General features: G+C 39.1%; 1 long non-coding RNA gene across 1 annotated transcript; it reads left to right on the forward strand.

The window, feature by feature from the left end:
* Positions 1–8064: 8064 nt before the first annotated feature.
* LOC106034284 (uncharacterized) lies at positions 8065–10479 on the forward strand. Its single transcript, XR_001205907.3, has 3 exons — positions 8065–8310; positions 8495–8696; positions 10122–10479. It is a non-coding gene; the product is annotated as an uncharacterized lncRNA (long non-coding RNA).
* Positions 10480–12353: the final 1874 nt, after the last annotated feature.

Genomic DNA, 12353 nt, shown 5'->3' on the forward strand with positions numbered 1-12353 from the left:
CTCAGGATGGAACACTGTGCTGGTGGGACAGTGGTCAACACTGGGTGCACTCTTTGTCGTGTCTTACACAGCAAAATGAAATTGGATCCATTTATATTTTCAATTCAGCTGATGAAGGGAATCTTCCAAAACTGCTGATATCAAATGTAAGAGTATTGGGGAAAAAAAAAAAAAAAAAAAAAGAGGAGGCTGAAAAAAGAAAATTTTAACAGAGGAGATGTCATTTTCTATTCTTTTCCAAACAGCAATTATTCTGTCTGTGTAGTCTGGATAAGCCATTGGAATTACACAGCTCTAAAACTTGCGTGAAATCAGAAACATGATTGTCTTAGGCTTCATTCTCTGCACCATGTGAACAGGCAGCTCCTAATCAGGATGTTTAGAGGTTGTATGTCGTTGTATTTGAGTTAATATTTCAACTGATTCTGATCTGCTTGGATTCATATCCCTAGTGGCTTCTCACAGATGAAGGATTTGAATGAATCAGGCACTAATCAGTCCCTGATAAGATTTGGTGGTGTTTGTCCTATGTTTGGCATTACTCCTTCTTTTTGTTTCTAAATTATACCTTTATGTTCAGTTGTTTCTCTCCTTTATTATTTTTTTAATGTATTTACAGCCTACATTTTCTTTTCTGTTTCTCCCTTAGTGCCATCAAGGCTTGCACTTATAGTTCCTTAGTTTCATTCGATGCTGGGACATAGGCACATGCTCATTTCTGTGGTAGCAGTTTCAGGCTTACAATCCATTAGCTGATGAGTTCTGCCTTTACCCTAAGAATTTCTCACTCATGGTGCGATTGCTCCTACATTATTTCAGTGCAAAGTGAACCATCTCAGACCACTTTTATTCTAACAGTGCCCTTATGGCTGTAATGTTCACTTGCCCTTCATTATCCTCTTCTTAATGTACTACTTTATTTTCATTCTGATCTCAACATGTCTAAACTTTAAATATTTTTTTTCTTGATGAATGGATATGTTCACCATTTCTAAGTTAAAAAAGGCCCATTCTTAGTAAAACCATAGCTTATGCACCAGCAGGGTGGAGAATGGATTGCTCCCAAGGAACAATAATTACTTTGTCAAAAGCAAAATGAGATATGCAGGTAAAGTGATGATATTTTTGCTTGGAGTTCTGGGAAACAAAACTGAAAAAAGCTGCACAACTCCAGCCTTGCAGTAGAGCAAGATAAAGTCAGTATGGACTCTCTGCAGGCAACCTGCCTCTATTCTGCACAGTTCTGATTAGCTGTAAAATTGGTCACTACTGATACCCTGAATCTGCATTTTGCTTTGGGAATCTGCACATCTTAAAAGTGTTTTCTCAGACTGTTAACATATTGGAGAGTGCTTTGGGGTAGTGTGGGACTACCTCCTGGTCCTGCTTTTTGAAGAAGCTCTCCTTTTGGCATGTGGGGATTTCAGTTAATACTACCTTTTTTACTATGTACTAAGAGACCTTTTACCTGTGTGGTTTTGGTATATGAATCATCCAGTCTTTCACAGAATTGAATCCATCTGAGTCTGTGACTTTACCAATTCGATAATATCATTGCAATAACCAGACCTCTGCTGATACTTTAATTGCATAATAGATCCCTTAGGCTCATGGATCTCAACATCTGCACATACACATAGCAACGGGAGTTTCAGAAAACCCACCTGACTTGTATGCAGCAAGCCTAGCCCTCAAAGGAAATGAAAGGGAATCCTGTTGGAGACATATAAGAGACAACCAGGTAGTATTTACTTTATCATAAATCATCATAATTTAATGTTCCTCCTGAAATCTTTTAGATTCCCTTTTCTGTCTTTCCCTACTTGAGGGCTATTCTGAAATCTCACACCTCTGATGGTAGATTTCTTCTAATTCTCAGTCTAAATTTATTTATGGCCAATTTGAATTTTATTATTTGGATATTATTTATTCATATGCATTTGCTGTTGTGCCAGCTTTACCTTTTAGCTTATATAGCTTTTCTGCATGCTGGAGAGGATGCTCCGTTGATATATTTATAGATAGATCTATATTACATACCAACCTTTATTTTACCGGGCTAAGCAAGCAAAGCTCTTTTAAAAAGAAAGGCCTCCATTTCTCAAGATATCTTCATAGCTTTTCAGTGTCTCGGTTCACTTTGAATTTATATTTTCTGAATGTGGTGTTACGAATTATATTCCTTTTTTAACTTAAAGTATGGTGCTAAGTCTGTGTACCCAATACTTTGTTAGTTTTGCTTAAAAAATGTCTTGTCTGATGCAGTCTAGAATCACATTTTCTTTGGCCAGCAAATTGTTAGAGATGGGCACTCGCCCCATCAATCATGCTGGGACTAATTTTCATCCAGGTCTTTCCATCCAAGGAAAGATTCTGTCAGACTATCTTCCTCTTTTAGAAGAAACTCTTGTTATTAATCCCTTGACCACAACATTGTATTTTGCACTGTTTCAGGCAGGTCTCTATGATGCTCCAGGCATTCTTCATATGAATAGTTTTCCCAGCTTTTTGTCACCAGCAAATTTTGACCATATCTGCCAATTCTGTGAATGAAATCCAAGAGCCAATAAAGGACTTGAGTACCTATGCTTAGACGTTGCAGTGCCTAGCAGTTTAGGTGCCCAGCCCTTGGTGCATGGATCCCACTCTTGGACAGGGACTTTAAATTCATTGAACAGGTCACAGGGAGAGCATGGGCACCTTAAAATGCAGCCTCAGAAGGACCCATGCTGAACGAGAACTGCCAAGAATAAGCCAAGAGGGGCTAAGCATACTTTCGAGCTCCCTTGAAAATAACAAATAAATGTTATTTATTTCAAGGTTGAAATCAAAATCCTATGTTCCTGCATTTATCAGGAGTGAATTTTGATCAGTTTGTTCTGCTGACTCCAATACCACCAAGAAGAGACATCCTGCCAAGAGTCCTCAGGACCATACCAGCAAGCTGGCCAAGCTCAACAGTTTAAGAACTACTACTAATAAAAAGTACTACTAATAACAACCATAATAATAACAATCATGCATCCTTTAAAGAAGAAATATAGTCTCGCTCACTCCTTTTCTTTATAACCTTTTCCTCATTGAAATCTTCTGTGCTGCTCCTCCAAAAATACCCCAGAGAAAAGCCCCTCAGTTCAGTCTCCCAGCGAAGCAGCTCATCCACACGTAAGCTTGGGTAGACAGCAATCTCACTTTACAACTGGGGTTAATCGGTCATGGATGATGAGCTTTGTTTAATGAAGGACCATTTATACAGTGCCTTTTGAACATAGGCTCTACATTTTAACATTCAAGAGAAGGTAGAAGGAGGGTATTGAAAGGCACAAAAGGGGTTAATACCACAGGGACTGTGGTTTGTTTTTTTTTTGCTTTTGTTTTCCCAAATAAGCACTATAAATTGAAGATTTGCTCTCAGGAGGTTTATTATTACTATATTTGCTGCATTCGCTTACTTTCTCAGCCTCAAGGTGTAAAAATGGGCTTCCATGCAGCTGCCCAGAAACCTGCAGCAGTATGCATTTACTCTGAGCAGCAGCATCTGCTCGAGACAAACATATCCAAAATTAACTGGCCATGTTGTGCATCTCCAACCCCAAATCATCTCTAAAATTCCCTGTGCTGTTCCACTGTTTTATCCTCTGAAATAATCTAAGGTCAAAGTGTTAATCACCTTCTTTACTATGCTGCTAAGATAGCTTTTAAATTTTAGTCCTGTCTTTCTTTTTTTTTCTGTGATGCCAAAAGCAAAATAATAATAATTAAAAAAGAAACTTTGCTTTCACTGTTCTGTGCTGCTACCCAGTGCTACCTGATAGACCTTTAAAGTGTCGATTCTGCATGACTAATTGATTGCTTCAGCTGGGGTTAATTAATTAATTAGTAGCAGAGCTGCATTAAAGATTGGAAGCATTCAGAACTCCCATAATGGACGCGAGCTTTATTAGTACATAAAATGAGTGTTTAAAATCCACACAGCAACTAATATGCTCTTGAGGCTTTCATTAAACAAACCTATAAAATTACTTGCTTCATTATGTATTTTAGTTACTTTCTTCACATTGTACGGTATCTCTTCACCTTTTTCTTTTGCCAGCCAGTTTTAAGTGCCTATTTGAAATCAATTTCTCTAATAATGGGCTTAATGAGCTCATCAATTAAGGCTGCCATAATGGAATGTAACTGTGTGGTTTCAGTTATCAGTTAAACTCTGGAACTAATTTCCATGCTTCATCTATCAAAAATGATTGGCTAATATTGTTTAGCTTCTGCTTTAGGACGATAGGGAGACCTCGGGCCCTTCCTCACTAATGTCCGAGGGCCTGAATTTCTTCTTGGAGAAACAGAAGGGGAGGGAGGCGAGGTGGGATGGGAAGAACAATGAGCGCGGAGATTTGGGCCCCTATCTGGATCTGGAGGAAGTGTGATCCCGTATTTCAGTGCCAGCATGGTAATTAGTAGTAATGGATTACATTTTCAGACGTATTAGATAAAATGATCGTTCCACATGAAAAATCCCATTATGAGTTTCTTACCTCTTGCTCCCTCTGCCTCTCTTCTGCTTTCGCTCACCCTCTCTGTTTTAATAACCACTGCCCTCTTCTGTGACCCCTTTAAATAATGGTATAAATGGTCAATAGACCTAAACATATAAATATTTCTTTAGAAACAATGCCCTCACATTTCCAGCAGCCAAACCTGAAATTTGGGAAGTGCTTTCACTGTGCAGGAGAGATTAAATACCTTGCCAGACACAAAAATCTGTCAAGTCACAAAAAGCTCCATGAATAAACTGAGTATAAAAAAAAATGTTGCAAATACTGTTAAAAAGCAGAACAACCTGAAAAATCACAATTTTTAATTCCTTTTTAATTAATGAACAATAGTAACATTTCTCTGTTATTGCTGTTAAGGTTAGATGTCTTCTGGTTCATACACTATAAAATTTCTAGATGCTGCTAAGGATTTACTTAGACATAATTGTAACTTGCCAGGTTAACAGCAGCAAAATCTGGCTCACGATATAGATGCTGACTGAAATGTTAAAATCTCTTCAGCTGGCAGAGACTTTTTAAGCATGACCTCTATTGTGGTCATATTCACGTTACTGACAGTGGCAACCATGCTGTTCTAGGCATTTTCCAGACATTTGTAAGGGATGAAGAAAGACGATGTTTTGGAGGAAGAAAAGCAGGCTGGAGGTTAGCTGAAGGGGAACAGGAGGGATTTATTTTTTTTTAATATACAGGCCCTGTAGATTCAATGTAATGGGACCACTCCTCAAGTAAGTGACTTGAAACCAATGGCATAAACAAGGGAAAAGACTGTCATTAGGAGTCAGAGCCTGGCTGGTACTTTTTGTTTGTTTGTTTGTATAAAAAAAGCAATCAAACAAACATATACATTCAGCGTTGGTGGAATATTATCCAGTAAAACTCAAAACTGAAGAAGTGCATGAGAGTTTCATTGTGACAGCTATAGCTTCTCATGCAAATAGAGAAGCCAAGATGAAAGATGACTTCCAGCAGGTTGTTGTCTTGAAAAAAACAAAATAGTCTTGAACAAATAGTGGGAGCTTGTGAAGGTTTCCTTCTCAAAGGAGCGATTATTATCTGGTTGCTGCTCTGCGAGTGATTTTGGAATTGATTGTGCATTAATTTTCTGGCTCTGATCTTGCACCAGTGCTCACAGCTGACGCTACTTGTGTGAGCTGAGTGTGGTGTTTTTATCCAGCAAACTTTCCTTTCAAGAATCAAATGAAGACCATGGAGTGTTGCTGCAGAGTCACAGAAATTGTACAGCAAATAAAACTAGCTTGCAAACGTCTTTATAATGATCAAGTTCAAAACCGAAACTGAAGAACATGAGAGAATGAGTACTGTTATAAAGTTAAAAATAATTTTATTTTTCTAGTAAATAAGATATTTTTTTATACATATATTTTGTGGATTTGGTAGGATAATTTTATCTGTTTTGTATGCTTTTTTTTTCAAGGTGAATCTTACATGCAACTAAAAATTCAGGATGTCGGTACAGGAGATTTCAAGCAAACAAACTCAAAACAGATCCTGTAATTTTCTTGTTTCCTTTTAATATTTTTTTTCAATATTTGTAAGTTCTCTAAGACAAGCTTGAGGAGAGAATACAGAAGGGGAAACATAACTAAAGATTCATCTCTCCTCAACTGCAGCTGAGGATGACAAAGCTTAGAAAGCGTGATACTCCTCAAGGTGCTTAAAAGAACAAAACAGGAATCCTGTAGTTACAGGTTATATATCATAGAGGAACTAAGAAGGGCTTAAGCTCAATTTTCCTTTCCAATTTGAATGATTTTAATGGTGTTGATGTAATGTAGCTATACCACTTGTAAAGCAAATGATATTCCAGTGTCTGCACTTGCAGACAAAGAGAAATGTAAGTGATAGACATGAACAGTCGTACAATTAAATCCCAAAATCTAAACTGGGATCTAGCTCCTCGTTCTTTTCAGTCTCTCCTGGTCATTCTGTCTTTTAAAATCTCCTGATGCCTGACTAGGAAATGGTGATGGGGACAGCGCCTATGTTACCGTCTTTGTCTGTCTCTTTAATTCTGCTCCCAGAAACACTTTTGCATATCCTGGGTATTGCATTTACAAGTAGGCTAATAGGGTCTGAAAACACAATAGTTTAAGAGCTCCAGCACAACTCACTTGCCCCTGCTTTCTCCGCTATCTCTGCAAGATGCTTCTTTGGCAGTGGTTTGACCCTTTTGCCCCTAGCAGGACATGAGCATTGCAGCAGGCAGCACGAACTGGTACACAAGGAACCTTCAGTGGGATCAGACCCATCTGCAAGCTATGGGGCCCTAGGCTGGCATGTATCCTCAAAAAAGCAGGGATCTTTGATGAATCCTAGTGACATGCAGGCTGGAGAGAACTCAGTGAATTTCAGTTATTTGCTGCTAATTTGTGAGCTTAAAGGCAGAAAAAGAATCAGTTTTACACCTAGCCTTAGGACATGCATGGCCTTGGTTCTGCTCACTCACACAACAGATTTCATTCCTCATTTTTTTAAGGACAGAGGATCATTTGGAAACAATTGCAAACAAGATAACAGGTTTATTCTGAATCCTTGGTTGTTTGTTTTTTTTAATTCTTCCTTATAAAATAATACTGCTGCTATTAAAAGGCATCCAAAATAGCAAGATGGTGCCACTGTCCCCCAAGGTTTCACCCCGTGTGCTTAGATATGTGCTATACCTTTGTCACAGGAGGAGGGAAAGGGAACATGGCAGGCCTCGAAACTAGACATGAAAGGCCTCTAAATAACAGTAATAATAGGTATTTTAAAAGTCTGTCTTTAAGGCCTGAGTGGATTCTGTGTGCCATATTTACGCCTTTTTAATTCTTGAACAATAGCTGTGGGGGTTTCTTTTCCTGCAGCACACCAGCAGGGTTAAACATTATTTCTGTAACAGCCTTTTGTTTCCAGCTCCCATGGAGAGAGGGGGGAAAAATTGAGATAAAGAAGTGTTATTAAAATTGTGACACACGGCTCTGGGAGTATGTTAAGGATAGAAGGAGCCAGGACGTCAGGAAAGAAATAATGAAATGCAAAAATCACCCAGACTGACAATTGGGAGCCTATGTAGCAGCTTAGCCTGTTGGTCCAAGGCTATTTGTCATAATCAGCGGCACTTTTCTCATTAGCAAAAAGCCATTACCAGTGGACTTTATCAGCAGCTGTGAGTTATCAAGGGGCACACAGCAATCCTAGCGTGTAGTCGTGGGGTTCAGCCAGGGTCCGGCTGCTTTAATAAGCCGCCAACTCTTTCCCCAAGTTCCCAGTCAGGTGTCACTGCCATTCCTGGTGAGTGCGGTCTGTTAACCACCTCCCTCCTGCGCCTTCCTGCTCCCCCAGACCCAGGGCAAAGCATCTTCCCTTCTCTTTGCTTTCCCTTTCCCTCCCCAGCAGCTTGGGGAATAAATAAGCTGAGCACGGTCTCCACTCCTTGCCAGGATCAGTCCTTCTCTTCTCCTCCCTCCTTGTCTTCCACACCTCTGTGCTAGCTCTGCCCACTGGGGCTTGTACAGTCTTCTTGCACAAACCGAGATGTTCTTCTCTTTCTAGCTCTTTCTTCACCATTTGCTTTCCATAGTGGACAAAGCCCTTATTTGCTCATTCCCCTTCCACCTACAGTGCCGACTGCTTGGATGTGTCATCCCATTCCTGTAGGTCAGCAGCAAAGTTTGTGTTTTGAAGGAGTGTCTCCAAACCTGCTCTAACGTGCTGTGACTTTTCTGATGCTGACTTGGCTGTGACTGAGCTCAGGGTGAGATTTTTCTCTCTGTATCTTGTTCTGTCCACCCTGTGGGATGGATGGTCCCACCATGCCTTCTTAAGGCATATTTAGTCATTCCTTTCCTCTGTTATAACTAACCCCTGTGTTCTTTTCCCTATAGTTGTGGGGGATCAGGGCAAAAAAAATATCTCATGCTGTGTTGTCCCCCTGACAGAGCATATTGAGCAGAGATGAGTTCGGCATGTGCCTGTGGCAGGTCCTGAGTGATGGAGCGAGCAGCCCCCAGGATGGGAGATCTGGAGTTGAGCCAGTCTTGGGGCTGCCTGAACACACAAGTGTGTGCAGTGCTGCCTGGACAGAGACACATCCAAGGAAAGAAGAGAGTGTATTCAACAACTATTCAACAACTCCTCAAGGTACATCCAATGTGCAATTTTATTCTCAGGGAAAACTTTTTTTTTTTTTTTTTTCCCCAATTGTGAACAAAATCCAATTGGGGGACAAATGCAAATGTCTTACTTCTTAAGCTGCCAGTGGGATCTCCCTCTGAATGGGAGGAAAATCAAAGCAATTAAGAATAAGTGCCAACTTATTTCCAGCCTCTTCACCTTTTTCACTGTGTCTGGAGGGGCACTTTTACCATGTTTTAGGAAAACAACAAATAGTAGCTCAGAGAATGCACTGAGGGTTGAACATGTGTGTTTGTGTATGGGTGATGGTACTCAACGTACTGCTCCACTGGAGCCTACTGGAATCATTACAGGTCATGAACTGAAGAAGGATTTGAGTGGGTCCAAAATCTAATGAAGTCAGTGAAAAAGCTCTCATTGACTTCAAGAGGATTTGGCAGAGGTGTTAATTGAGGGACAAATTTAATCTTGCACAGAGCTAAAAATCGTGCTGGCACAGACGCCTGCACCTGAAACAGGTAAGAAAATGTGAGACATTTTAGACTGATTTAAGAAAACCCATATTTTCCACCCTTTGATTAAATTGGCTTTAAACACAGACATATTAGATCAAATTTATGCACAAGCCAACCTAAATTATTGATGCTCATTACAGATGAGATAACATCTTCAGTGACCACGGGTGCCAGTAATTTCACCTTGTGTTGGAATTTGCCATCTAGATACCTGCACTGGAGATGGCCCACCTGCAGAATTGTTGGAGAGGCACTTCCAGGGCATGGATTATCAAACCTGTTGCAGGCACTTATGAATTGTGCCACAGATGTGCCCATTGCCCTCCTTAGGCCATAACAAGAGCAAATGAATGACTCGGTTATTGACTGAAATGGTGTGGGCAGCTCCATTCACTCAGAAGCATCTTGCCTTGCCTGACTCCCACTGTGCCTCTCCTGCATCAACAGAAATAAAAACCCAGAAAAAATCTTGGACCTTGATTAAATAAAACACTTGTTTAGCTTGAAACATAGTAATAATCTTCTGATGTTATATGTTAAACTTATCCCATATGGAGGTTTTATTGAGCCAAGGCAGTGCCAGAATATGTTGCATGGAATATTCATAAAAAAGGACATTTATAACAAGGTTATAGCATTATGATATTTATTTATTTATTTACCTAGAACTATTATGCAAGTTGGAAATCCACTCATTACCTTCTGCATTGTGAACCTGTATTTCAGATATGCTGTAGGAAATTTTTACCCTTGTTGACTGTGTTACAGGTGGATAAGTGTCTCATTTGGTTTGGAAGAATGCTAAAAACGTCACTAGGTTCTGACTTTGTGGAACTGGACTGAAAAAGCAGTCTGTCTTCACTCTCTCTAATTATTCTTTTTATTTTATTTAACTTCTATTATTATTTTTTTTCAGATGTCATCCAGGAGACCGTGTTATGAACCAGGAGCCTAAACAAAGAATAACTAGATTGCCTCAGTCTGAAAAAAGCTTATAATTAAAGCCAAAGGAAAGTCTGCAGAGGTCTCTGTGTTGCTTTATGGGGGGGACATGGGATGGTAGTGCCTGGTATGATGAGAGCAGCTCTAAACACATGGATGCCATTGAGACATCAAGCCTCTGTTGGCTCCCAGGAGAGGGGGAAGGAGATATCCAAAGAGACACCACAGAGTGGCTCTGAATATATTAAAGAGGAAATTCTTCCTTCCCTCCTTTCAGATATCTTAAACAAGCATCTAAAATGAAAAAGTAACTGCTATGGTTTATATATATAAACTGCACCGCAATATAATGTAATATAACTACACCATACTCCTTTAAGAGTACTGTTGCTTGAAAACAGATCTTGCAACAACTTGAGCTCCAGGAAACCACACCAAAACAGAGGCAGGATGACTACTGGGCTAGTGAGAAAGGAGTGCCAGGGATCAGAGTATCATGGATTTACTTCCCTCAGTATTATCTATACAGACATAAAATCTTGAATTTTGACTTTTTTCATGCTTTTGTTTTTAACAGGTAAGTCACTGATGATAAGCATATATCACATATATACATTATCTAAGGTGATAGGAAGAAAGCTGGCTGTTCATAGTTTGGAAAAGTTGTCAATTTATTTACACGGTGAAGAGCTGAGTTATAAGCCTCTGAAACACACACAAATCAATTTTGGCTCAGCAAGGAACACCGAATGCCCATTGACTTCTGCAGCGGGGGTGAGTGGTTCAGGCAGGAGGAAGGGAAGTGGGCCCCAAGTGTAAAATGCAAATTCTAGCAGATTGCCTACACTGAAGGGAAGATCAAGGGCAAAAACTGTTTTTTGTTTGTTTGCTTGCTTTTTCCTGCTTCTTATTGTGTTTTTTTTTTTTTTTTCCTTAGAGGTGTTTAGTGAAAACACAATGGAATTGACCTCAGAATCTTTTTTACCTCTGATATATTTTAAGTTTTGCTATATGAAAGAGCATGATATGTGCTGCTTTTAATATCAGATGTTTTAAAACTCATCTAGGGCACGGCACTCTGTCTAATATTTTCTACCCTTCAGGTCCATGCAGTTTTGTACCTCAGGAAGTTGTCTAATGCAGATTTTCATATCCTAGAAAATGTAAGAAGTGCCTGTAGGAAAACTCCTTTTATGGTTTCAATAAAATAATAATAAGCTTACCTTTTAGATGTTTATAAGAAAGAAACTGATCATTACATGATGTTTCTGTAAACTTGATTTCTTTATTGTAGCAGAGCACAGAAAATAAATAGTGTTATTATTTATCTTGCACATAAGTCCACTTCAAGACAGACAAATGCATCCTGTAACTGATTAGAAACAGGACCATAATCTCAGCTGTGAGAATGAGCAAAGGAAATGTTCTCATGAGACAGAAGCAGAGGGACAGAACTGGAGGGGAAAATCACTCACTTTTCTTGATCAATTGTTGTCAAAAAAGAGAGAAAGAATGATCATATCACATATATTCTTTTGGACAGAATTATAACCAAAGAGTTGTGATACTGGAGTTATTAAGTATTTCAGATAATGCCCATTGAACCTAAAACCCATTTTATTCTCTTCCAATGTCTGTTTCTCCATCTTTTTTTTTTTTTCTGAAGATTAATAGAATTCTCCATAGAGTAGGAAAGCAGCTCACCTTTTGCTTGAGCTCAAGCACAGCAATCAGTAATAATTTTATTACCATTATTTTGTTTAGACAGCTTGTGCAAAAGAATGCTTAACTTGGATAGATGTAAGTGGAGAAAGAATGATAATCCTAGATATCACTATAAAATAAGATGAAAATGGTCTGAGCAATGGCAATGATATTTTTAGCATTAGGGCTTAGAAATGTCAGTATACCATTTAGAGTATCATTTAGGGTTATTATTTAGGGTTTAGAAATATCAGTAGAATAGAAGCAGGAAGGAATATATTATGTAATGCTGCAGAAAATGTAAAAGTCTACTTCTTGTTTTGGGAAAATAATGCCATAGAGATGTAGGATAGCATTGCCCTGTTCTGCTCCCAATTCAGCAATTAACTTTGTGACTTAAACCTGTATTTCAGTACTTTACTGCTTTGGAGCTTTGTAATACTCAACAGAAGTAGATACTTACTGATGCTTTGCCATTGATTATCCAAGAGTGGAATTGCAC

The sequence above is a fragment of the Anser cygnoides genome, chromosome 4 (assembly GCF_040182565.1).
Source record: "Anser cygnoides isolate HZ-2024a breed goose chromosome 4, Taihu_goose_T2T_genome, whole genome shotgun sequence".
NCBI lineage: Eukaryota > Metazoa > Chordata > Aves > Anseriformes > Anatidae > Anser > Anser cygnoides.